This window comes from Eriocheir sinensis, chromosome 1 (assembly GCF_024679095.1).
Source record: "Eriocheir sinensis breed Jianghai 21 chromosome 1, ASM2467909v1, whole genome shotgun sequence".
NCBI lineage: Eukaryota > Metazoa > Arthropoda > Malacostraca > Decapoda > Varunidae > Eriocheir > Eriocheir sinensis.
Window position 1 is genome coordinate 6,819,169 of NC_066509.1, and position 11,261 is coordinate 6,830,429.

Consider the following 11,261-nt stretch of genomic DNA (forward strand, 5'->3'; position numbering starts at 1 on the left):
GAGTGGATTATTTTTATATATCAGGGACACACAAACAGACAAACAGAAAAACAAACAGACAGACAGACAAACGTATTATCATCGCGGAGGCGGAGGACAAGAAAAATAAATTATATATTGGTGGTATAGGATAATTTTTTTCATTAAAACATTATTATTACACACACACACACACACACACACACACACACACACACACACACACACACAAAACGGCACACAAATTGAACCACACATTTCCCCACGCAATTCCTGTTTAATTATGAATAAGAGAAAACAAAGAATAGGCAACACAAGTACTGAATTCTGTGCGTGTCTCCGAGTGTGATTTGCTGCCGTGCGATGCGGTGTGCTGCCACGCGTTCAATTGTATATTCACTTTCGCCTCCGGGAACTAAAAGGTGACAGTTGACTTATCAGAGAGGCTGCACAACATACCTTGGGCGTGAGCAAATAACGTGTGTGTGTGTGTGTGGGGGGGGGAGATAGATAGATAGATAAATAGACAGACAAAGAAATAGATAGATACATACATAGGGAGAAAGGAAAACAGAGAGATAAAGAGACAGATAGATAGATATATACATACATAGATAGGTAGAGAGAAAGAAAGACAAACCAAGGTATACAGATAAAGATACACAGATAAAGATAAGAAAAAAGTGTAATAACAGATGAAAAGAAGTAAAAAAAAAGAGGTCACAGGACCCTCAGCACACGAACCCAACTCGATAATCCTGCGGCAAGAGTCTACGGAGGAAAAAAAAAAAAAAAGAGAAGGAAAAAAAAAAAAAAAGAGTAGAAAAAATATCTTGCCCTCGAAAGCAAATCCCGCAGGTCCGCCCGACTCTTGCCTTTATTAAATGCTCCCCTCAATACATCACTCCCCCCCTTCTCTCTCTCTCTCTCTCTCTCTCTCTCTCTCTCTCTCTCTCTCTCTCTCTCTCTCTCTCTCTCTCTCTCTCTCTCTCTCTCTCTCTCTCTCTCTCTCTCTCTCTCTCTCTCTCTCTCTCTCTCTCTCTCTCTCTCTCTCTCTCTCTTTAACAACAACAACAGTAACAATAACAGCCACAAAAAAAAAATCGGAAAAAATATATATATATAAAAAATAAAAAAAATCCCGCAGTGGGTTCTACGAAGGACTATAAAAAAATCTAACACTGACTCCGCGATATTGGCCGATCTGTCCTGCGTCTTTATTTTTTATTTTTTCCCCAGCACAAAAGAACAGATGAAGAAAGAAAGAAAGGAAGAAACCGTGGTAGAGGTGCGAGAAAGAAAATAAAAATGTGAACCGGGTTACATTGTGTGGGGAGACTGAGAAGAGAAAGAGGAAGAGAAGAGAAAGAAGAGAAGAGAAGAGAAAGAAAAAGAAAAGAGAAGGGAAAGGAAGGGAAGGGAAGGGTAAGAGAAAAGGAGAAGACAAGGAAAAAGAGAAGAGCAAGAGAGAGAGAGAGAGAGAGAGAATGTACAATAAAAAAACACCCTCATATTTTTTTTTACAACAAAGGAGGCAGCTGAAGGGCACAAAAAAAGAAAACAATAATAAAAAAAAAGCCCGCTACTCACTGCTCCCAAAAAAGAATTAAAAGAGGTAGCCGAAAGAAAGATCAATTTCGGGAGGAGAGGTGTACTGATACCCTCCTCTTGAAAGAGTTCAAGTCGTAGGCAGGAGGAAATACAGATGAAGGAAGATTGTTCCAGAGTTTACCAGCGTGAGGGATGAAAGAGTGAAGATGCTGGTTAACTCTTGCATATGGGGTTTGGACAGAGTAGGGATGAGCATAAGTAGAAAGTCGTGTGCAGCGGGGCCGCGGGAGGGGGGGGAGGCATGCAGTTAGCAAGTTCAGAAGAGCAGTCAGCGTGGAAATATCGATAGAAGATAGAAAGAGAGGCAACATCGCGGCGGAATTTAAGAGGTAGAAGGCTATCAGTAGGAGGAGGAGAGCTGATGAGACGAAGAGCCTTAGACTCCACTTTGTCCAAAAGAGCTGTGCGAGTGGAGCCCCCCCACACGTGAGATGCATACTCCATACGAGGGCGGACAAGGCCCCTGTATATGGATAGCAACTGCGCGGGGGAGAAGAACTGGCGGAGACGATACAGAACGCCCAACCTTGAGGAAGCTGATTTAGCAAGAGAGGAGATATGAAGTTTCCAGTTGAGATTTTGAGTTAAGGATAGACCGAGGATGTTTAGTGTTGAAGAAGGTGACAGCTGAGTGTTGTCGAAGAATAGGGGATAGGTGTTTGGAAGATTGTGTTGAGTTGATAGGTGGAGAAATTGAGTTTTTGAGGCACTGAAGGACATAGTCGTGTACTTCCTGTTGTGATGGTCTTCTATTGAAAGAAGTTGAATAATGCAGAGTGGAGTCGTCGGCGTATGAGTGGACAGGACAGTTTGTTATGAAAAGAAGATCATTGATGAATAACAGGAAGAGAGTGGGTGATAGGACAGAGCCCTGTGGAACGCCACTGTTGATAGGTTTAGGGGAAGAGCAGTGACCGTCTACCACCGCAGAGATAGAACGGCCGGAAAGGAAACTGGAGATAAAGGAACAGAGAGAGGGATAGAATCCGAAAGAGGGCAGTTTAGAAAGCAAAGACTTGTGCCAGACTCTATCAAAGGCTTTCGATATGTCTAGCGCAACAGAAAAAGTTTCACCGAAACGGCTAAGAGAGGATAACCAAGAGTCAGTTAAGAGAGCAAGAAGATCGCCAGTAGAACGCCCCTTGCGGAACCCATACTGGCGATCAGATAGAAGGTTAGAAGTGGAAAGGTGCTTTTGAATCTTCCGGTTAAGGATTGATTCAAAAGCTTTAGATAGACAGGAAAGTAAAGCTATAGGGCGATAGTTTGAGAGATTGGAACGGTCACCCTTCTTAGGCACAGGCTGTACAAAGGCATACTTCCAGCAGAAAGGAAAGATAAATGTTGATAGGCAGAGACGAAAAAGTTTGACCAGGCAGGGTGTCAGCACAGAAGCACAGTTTTTAAGGACAATAGGAGGCATTCCATCAGGTCCATATTCGTATTTGTATAATGAGAAACGCAAAACGAAAGAAAACAAGAAAAAAAAATTATCTCACATTATTCTTACATTATACTTCAACACCATGACAAAACTGACCATGATTTCTACGATTTCTGGATTTTTTTTTGTCATGTGTCTGTGTAATAATATATAAGCCAGGCCACGCACTGTACCTCTAATGAATTCATACGTTCGGAACACACACACACACACACACACACACACACACACACACACACACACACACACACAAAGGAGAGAACCCTTCACCTTTAATAAAACGTTACCAGCACTAAGCCCTTGAGCGATACATAATTAACGAGGAAAAAAAAATGTAATACTGACAGGGCGAAGCTTTTTCATTGAACTTTTCATTAGTAAGTGAGGCAGCCATTACGTGCTTCTGTACAACATATATTAGGTTCTCTTCTTCCCCTCGGCCCGTAGTAATATTAAGACTGACGGATGGAGGAGGCGGTAGCAATTGACGTCGAGGTAATGAGTGACGGCCAATGGAAGCGTTTAGTGCAGCCCCCCTTGATGAACTTCTACCTTGAATTAATTTCCTACCTACCCTTCAACTCGCTGAGATTAAGGAATATGTCTGTATCTATCTCTCTGTCTGTCTGTCTGTCCGGACGCCCGCCCTACCGTCTGTCTTGTCTGTGTTTCTGTCTCTCTGGGTTTTACTTTTTTTTGTCTGCCTTCAAATAACGAGGGACAGAAAACTTGGCATATTTCCTTGACCAGCCAGGAAGGAAGAAAGGAAGGAAGGAAGGAAGGAAGGAAGGTATGAAGGAAGGAAGGAAGGGGGGAAGGAAGGGTGGGAGAAAAGGAGAGGGAAGGAAGGAAGGAAGGAAGGAAAGAAAGAAGGAAGGAGGGGAGGGATGGAGGAAGGAAGAAAGAAGAAAGAAAAAGATGGAAAAGAAGAAAAGGAAGGGAGGAAGGAAAGAAGGAGCGACGAAGGAAGGAAGAGAGGGAGGGAAGGAAGGGGGCAACGCACAAACGAACGAAGGAAGGGAGGGAGAGGGAGGGGAGAAGTATAGTTCATATTGGTTAAGGCTTCCCTCATTTCCCGGCAGAAGCGTCCCAGTGTCCCCTGAAACCCTAGTGACCTGACCCAATTACAGAGTGATTAGCAAAGGCATATTACCCAAACCTTGGCAACTTCAGCTAATTAACACACAAACACAGGTGACGAAATAGATCTAGACAAACAATTAATGTAACACACAAACACAGGTGATGAAACAGGCTTAGACAAATAATTAATGTGGCAGTCTGAAATGTCATGTCTGCGGGTGATGGAGAAGTCAGGAAAATCGGGCGGGAATGAAAAACCTGAAGACTTTATTCGATCTGAGGTTCGCTTGACTTGATCGGACAAACTTATGTGGTGAAGGGCCAGAAGGTGTTGGAAATGCCAGGAAAATCGAACAAAATGACGAGAATGACCAACCTGAACCGTCCTTATTCGATCTGAGGTTCGCTTGACTTGACCGGACAAACTTATGGGGAGGGAGTCAGACCGTTCATCGGAGGGTCATTTCCGGCGTCGGGGACTCGGAATACCAAACTCAAAGGGCGGCCTCAGAAGACTCGGACAACGCTAACTTCCTCTCCTCTAACTTCTTCCTCCACCCAAAGAGAATTTCCGCTTCACTGAGTTCAGGTTCCTTGGCAAATATCCTCAATCTAGGTCGTTCATATTTTGTTACTTGTTGTTTTTCACAGTAAAGGAAGCAGCTCAAGGGCAGAAATAAATGAGAAGGCAGGTCGTTAATCACTGCTCCAAGATAAGAAGATGATAGATGATATATGAGTGGCCAAGAGAGAGTTCAGTTTCGGGTGGAGTGTTGTTTGTACTTAATCTATTTATTTGTTACTCTACCTCTCTGTCCCTCTATTTTTATAACCTTCTAAATTCTTCTGTCTTCTTTCTCCTTCTCTCTCCTCATCGCTTTCGCTTTGATTTTCTCTTTCTCGGCGTCTCAGGGTTTTGGGGGATGGTGAACAGGGAACTTAAACTGTCTGCACTGCTTCTTCTCTACTTTTTATTTTTTTACAGCAAAGGAGACAGTTCAAGGGCATAAAAAAAGAAACAATAATGAAAAAAAGAAGCCCGCTACTCACTGCTCCTTCTCATACCACTGTTGCCGCTACTACTACTATTACTGCCACCACTACTACTACTACTACTACTACTACTGTTACTACTACTACTACCACTACTACTACCACTGCTACTACTACTACTACTAATAATAACAATAAAATAAAAAGTTCAAGGCCGTATCCCTCATCACACCCCGACGGAAGGATTTTGACCCACTATCATAGGAAGCATCAAAAGGTCACGGAGAGCCAAAGGGAACGAAAGAGGGATTGAGAGTGCCTCGTAACCAATTGACCGAGGACCTTGCTGCGCTCCAAAAGAAATCAAGATGTCTTTCAAGAGATGCTTCAAAGGACGCTTCATTAGCCATTTTTATTTTATTTTATCTCTTTCTTCCGACCGTCGACTTTCAGCTAGAAGGCAAAGGCAAGTGGAAAAAGGGGAAAAAAATCTGACCGAAAAGGCAAAAGGAAAGACAGAAAAAATGGTGTACAGCAAAAAAGTTAAACATCAGTCACTCCGGTTGGTCTTGGGACATACGTACAACTCGAGTGAAACAAAAAAAGTGGTAACGATGAAAGAGATAATATTGACGCTTCCAGGTGGTAATCCAAGGAAGTACATAACCCTCTCTCGGTGATTGTTGTTGTTTTTGCCGAAAGAGGAAGCGTATGAGATGGGATAGGAAGGAGACGAGGAGGAGCAGGAGAAGGAGAGAGGGTAGTGAAATGAAAGGAAGCATAGTAAAAAGAATAGGAATAAAAATGAGAGTTTAGTGGTAACGGCTTTTATTCATATTATTGTTTTTATTATTTATTTTATTTCTCTCTTTTTCATATCCAAAATTACTAAAACTTCTACTATTACTACTACAACTACTACTGCTACTACTACTACAACAACTACTACTACTACTACTATTCCGCTTCTTCTGCCCCCCCCCCCCTTCCGTCCCCCCTAAGGCCACAAGCACCCCTTCCACTACCACCCACACATCATACACATTTCATTACCTTCCTTTTTTCATGCACTCGGAATTCTCTCTCTCTCTCTCTCTCTCTCTCTCTCTCTCTCTCTCTCTCTCTCTCTCTCTCTCTCTCTCTCTCTCTCTCTCTCTCTCTCTCTCTCTCTCTCTCTCTCTCTCTCTCTCTCTCTCTCTCTCTCTCTCTCTCTCTCTCTCTCTCTCTCTCTCTCTCTCTCTCTCTCTCTGTGGGTGGGGGGGAAGAGGGAGGGAGGAATGAGATGAAAATTAAGAGATATATGGAGGCGGAAGAGAAAGGTGAGGAGGAGGAGGAGGAGGAGGAAGAGGAGGAGGGAAGGTGTTCAGGCGGGAAGAAATGAACCGGAGGAATTTTTTGGTGAGGCCGAGAGGAGGGAATGTTGATGAGGGAAAACCGAGGGAGGCGAGGTGTGATGGAGGGAGGGAGGGAGGGAGAGGGGGAGGGGAGGAAAAGGGTAAAGGAGAAACGAATGGAGGGCGTGAAAAGGTGCTGCCACTACAGGAAGATTGAGTGTATGTGCGTGTGTGTGTGTGTGTGTGTGTGTGTGTGTGTGTGTAATCCACCGACTGTACACACACACATCAGAACACACAGAGCACACACTACACACAATATTACGGTCGACATTTCGTTTTCCCGTCTGAGGCGAACGTAATCTCACAGCCCAGAAGACACACAATCACTGCCTATGAAAGACGCTATCCTAACCTCCCCTCCTCCTCCTCCCCCCTAACCTCACCTCCCTTACAGACGGTGAAGTAGGTGGGTGGGGGTTAGGGTCGGCGTGGGTTGTGGAGTAATAGGTTTGAGGGGTGTGGACACTCGTTTGTTTGTTTGAGCTCATCTAGATTCATCAACGTGCAAAAATAGACGCCGGAAGGATGTCCTATACAGTAGCTCTTTCCACTACTCAAAGGTGACATTTGGAAGAGCTTGATGCAGTGTGGCATATTTGTTTACGTGACGGTTATAATTTGTTGCTTTTCTTGCGAGATGTCTAATAAATTGCTTGTACTGTAATCCGCGGAATGGTTGGATAGTTTAATAATAGACGCCGGAAGGATGTCCTATACAGTAGCTCTTTCCACTACTCAAAGGTGACATTTGGATGAGCTTGATGCAGTGTGGTATATTTGTTTACGTGACGGCTATAATTTGTTGCTTTTCTTGCGAGATGTCTAATAAATTGCTTGTACTGAAATCCGCGGAATGGTTGGATAATTTTAAGCATCCCACCAGCTTTCCTTCGAGGCCTGTGTAACGCTTGTAAGACTTTCCTCGTGTTTTTTCTTCTTTTTACATAACTACAGGGTCATCATTGTCGCCTGGCCGAGCAACTTATAGTTTGACAATATTCTTATCATGGAAAGAATAAAAAAAATCCTTATAATGATTAATATTGTGAGTTTATTCCAGAGTCCAGTTTCATTTTCTAAACCCCAAAATTATAGTAGCACATAAGGAGCAGTGATTTACGGGCTTTTTTTAATTATTGTTTCTTCTTTTATTTTGCCCTGAGCTATTTCCTTTACTGTAAAACAAAAAAGGACAACTAAGCTAAATGAGTGTCTGTTAGACCTAGACTCACTGTGGACCTTTCTATTTAATTTTACATCGATATTTCATGATTCTGGACTGATTTGTATTCGCCACACTTTTAATTCCTTCACACTGAGCCGTCTGACAGCCCATGGAAATCTCTGTCCTTTTTGAAAACTGTGTGAGAACTGATCTAAAAAAAATCCCCAGATCTAAAAAATTACCCAAAGTCTAGTCATCGCGCCTTTCCCGGAATTCCGCCGTGACATGATTCGGCCCAACGCTGATGTCCATAACGCTCACTGAACAGCTGGGGTGACACGTGCGCTGGCTTTTTACACTTCCTTTTTCCATGTACATTTTTGGCGCCGTCTGCCTCGCCGAGCATCACGTGGCCCCGGCTGCAATGACCGACGCTGACCTTATGTTTTAAAAAGGCATCAAAATCTATAGCAGTGACTCCGTGTGATAGATAGATAGGTAGATAGATGGATAGATAGACAGATAACTGGATTGACAGAGAAGAAAAGGACATTGAAGAGGTAATTTTAGGCCTACGAGAAAAGAAACGTAATTATGATTTTAATATTACAAAGTACATCCCACCACCATCACCAACATCACCGCCATTACCAGAACCAGCAGTACCCCCTCCCTCTCACCACTATCGAAAATTAGTTTGATACCCATTTATATATCTATTTATCTATCCGTCCGTCTATCTATCTATCTATCTGAAGAGCGAGCGAGAGAGAGAAAAGCGAGAGGATGGAATCATATATTTCCTCCGACAGAAATAATCCTGGAGGAGAAATCTCAGTCCTGTTTTCCTTCCAAGACTGAAATTGATTTGAAGAGGTCGAGAAAGTTAATTAAAATTCCTGGGGTTAAAAATATGACGGAGGCTCACTGCCGGACGCCGAGGAGGAAAACTCATCACCAATACCGGGAAAAAAAACATATGCCCCTACACACACACACACACACACACACACACACACACACACACACACACACACACACATAAATGAAATTCGCCTGCGCCACGTCCAAGAGGCCCCTCAAGAAAGCCTACCCGCGTTACAGGCAGCACATAAAAAAGTAAACAAACAACAAAAGTATCTGAAGAATCATTTAATATTGTCTGCGCAGTTAAAGATAAATATAACACAGAAGCAATGCACAACTGTTTGGAAAATATGATAGCTGTAAAAATAGAGTTCTTCAATTATACAGATAGCCAATAGTAAGGACAAAGATAAGATACAGTCCAAAAGAGCTGTGTGAGTGGACCCCCCCACACATGAGATGCATACTCCATACGAGGGCGGACAAGGCCCCTGTATATGAATAACATCAGGGAGGGGGAAAAGAACTGGCGGAGACGATATAGAGCGCCCAATCTTGAGAAAGGTGATCTAGCGAGAGAAGAGATATGAAGTTTCCAGTTGAGATTTTGAGTTAAGGATAGACCGAGGATGTTTAGTGTAGAAGAAGGTGACAGCTGAGTGCTGTCGAAGAATAGGGAATAGGTGTTTGGAAGATTGTGTCGAGTGGATAGGTGGAGAAATTGAGTTTTTGAGGCGCTGAAGGACAACAAGTTCTTCTTTCCCCAATCAGAAATGATACTAAGGTCTGCGGTTAAGCGTTCTGCAGCCTCCAGCCTGGAATCGTATAATTCCTGTTGGGTGGGTCTTCTATCAAAAGAAGTTGAGTAATGCAGAGCAGAGTCATCGGCGTATGAGTGGATAGGACAGTTCGCTTTGGAAAGATCATAAATGAACAACAGAAAGAGAGTGGGAGATAGGACAGAACCCTGCGGGACACCACTGTTGACAGGTTTAGGGGAAGTACAGTGACCGTCTTCCAAAGCAGTGATAGAGTGGCCAGAAAGGAAACTGGAGATGGAGGTACAGAGAGAAGGATAGAGTCGGTAGGAAGAGTGTTTTAAAGTATTATCTTATTTCTAAAGTATATTCCAGTTTTTTGGATTGTGACTCAGTGCATTATATTTTTTTTCTATGAAACATACAAAAATGTCTCCTCTAATATAATGAGTTGCTGATCCGTGAACTGTTACCCTTTAGTGGATGTAAAATGAGTCGCTTCTAAGCGTCCGTCTTACTGTCTCTCCTTTCCTCCAAGTTATCCTCGTTCGTCCCTTTCCCTCCTCCCTCTTTCCTTCCTTTATCCTTTGCACGCGCTTCACCGGGGACTATACACACCATTGTAACAAAGGAGAGAGTTTCGCATTGCCAGCATCATTTCTCTCTCCAGCACCGCCCGTCACACAAGTCATTTATCCTCTCCTCCTCCTCCTCCCCCACCACCACAACCACCATAACACCCTCATGACAGCAACAATTCCACTACAGCAAATAATTGTTTCACCACCACAATAAAACCTTATCGCTCCTCTTACCACCACTACCACCACTACCACCACCACGGCAGCGACTCCTCCTACCGCCGCCACCACCACCACCACCACCTACAACTTTGACGCCTACGGACCAAACTTTAACCTCCATTTGTAACTCCTGCCATTCATTCAACCCATTCATCATTCAGCTTTAGCCTAACCTTAAGGAGTAAAGAATGGACTCTCGCTGGGAACAAACGTTTGCTTCTCCATTACCCACGAAGCCAGTTTTGCGGCCATTCATTCACCCATGCATCCATTTATCCACCTAGGAGCTTGTATCGTCGTCCGTCATTTTTCTTTCCTTCGTCATCTTCGTCATCTTCGTCCATAGTCAATTTCCGGCCTTTTGTTTCTCGTCTCGTTCTCCCTCTTTCACATCTTCGTTTTTCTTTCCTACTCACAGCCTCAATTTTCTTTCTTCTTTCTCTTTACTTCGTTCTTTCTACCCACAGCCTCAGACCTTCATTTATTTATTCCTTGTCATGTATTCTTACTTTCTCATTTTCATTCTATTTTTTCCCTGTCGCGTCCAGACCCGACTCATTATTTCTCGTAATGTTCTAGTTTTTCTCTCTCCTTTCTGCTCGCCGCGTCCTTTTTTGACCTGTTCTTTCGCGTTCTATCTTTTTTTACTTCTCTATATCGTTCTTCCTATTCGCTAAGTCCTTTTTCGACCTGTTCTTTTTCCTCCAATCCTTTTTCTCTTTCTCTATTTCATTATTATTACCCACTACGTCACTCTCCTTCAGTTCCTCCTCCTCTTCCTCGTTGATTAGTCACGTCCGATTCTTTCTCGTCTCTGTGGTCTTCCAGTTTCTCTTGCAAGTCCCCTCATTCACAGCGCCCCCCGTCCATTTCCTTTCTGTCATTTCCAGTCCCACCGCCCCTTCCCCTCCGGTTCTTCTCTCGTGCCTCCGCCTGCCGCTCGTCCCGCTCCCTCGCCGCAGCTTCCATAAAAGTGTTGGTCTCCTCATAAAGGCGACTCACAACGGAGATAAAGTGTAACAAAAAATGCCTGTCCGCCTGCCTCCTCAGTTAACTGGCTAGACCCCCTTTACTTCCTCGCCCCTCCCCCTTTCTCTCTTTCCCTCTCTCTCTCGCTCTCTCCCTCGACACTTTCCCTTCCTCTCCCCCCCTTTCATCCCT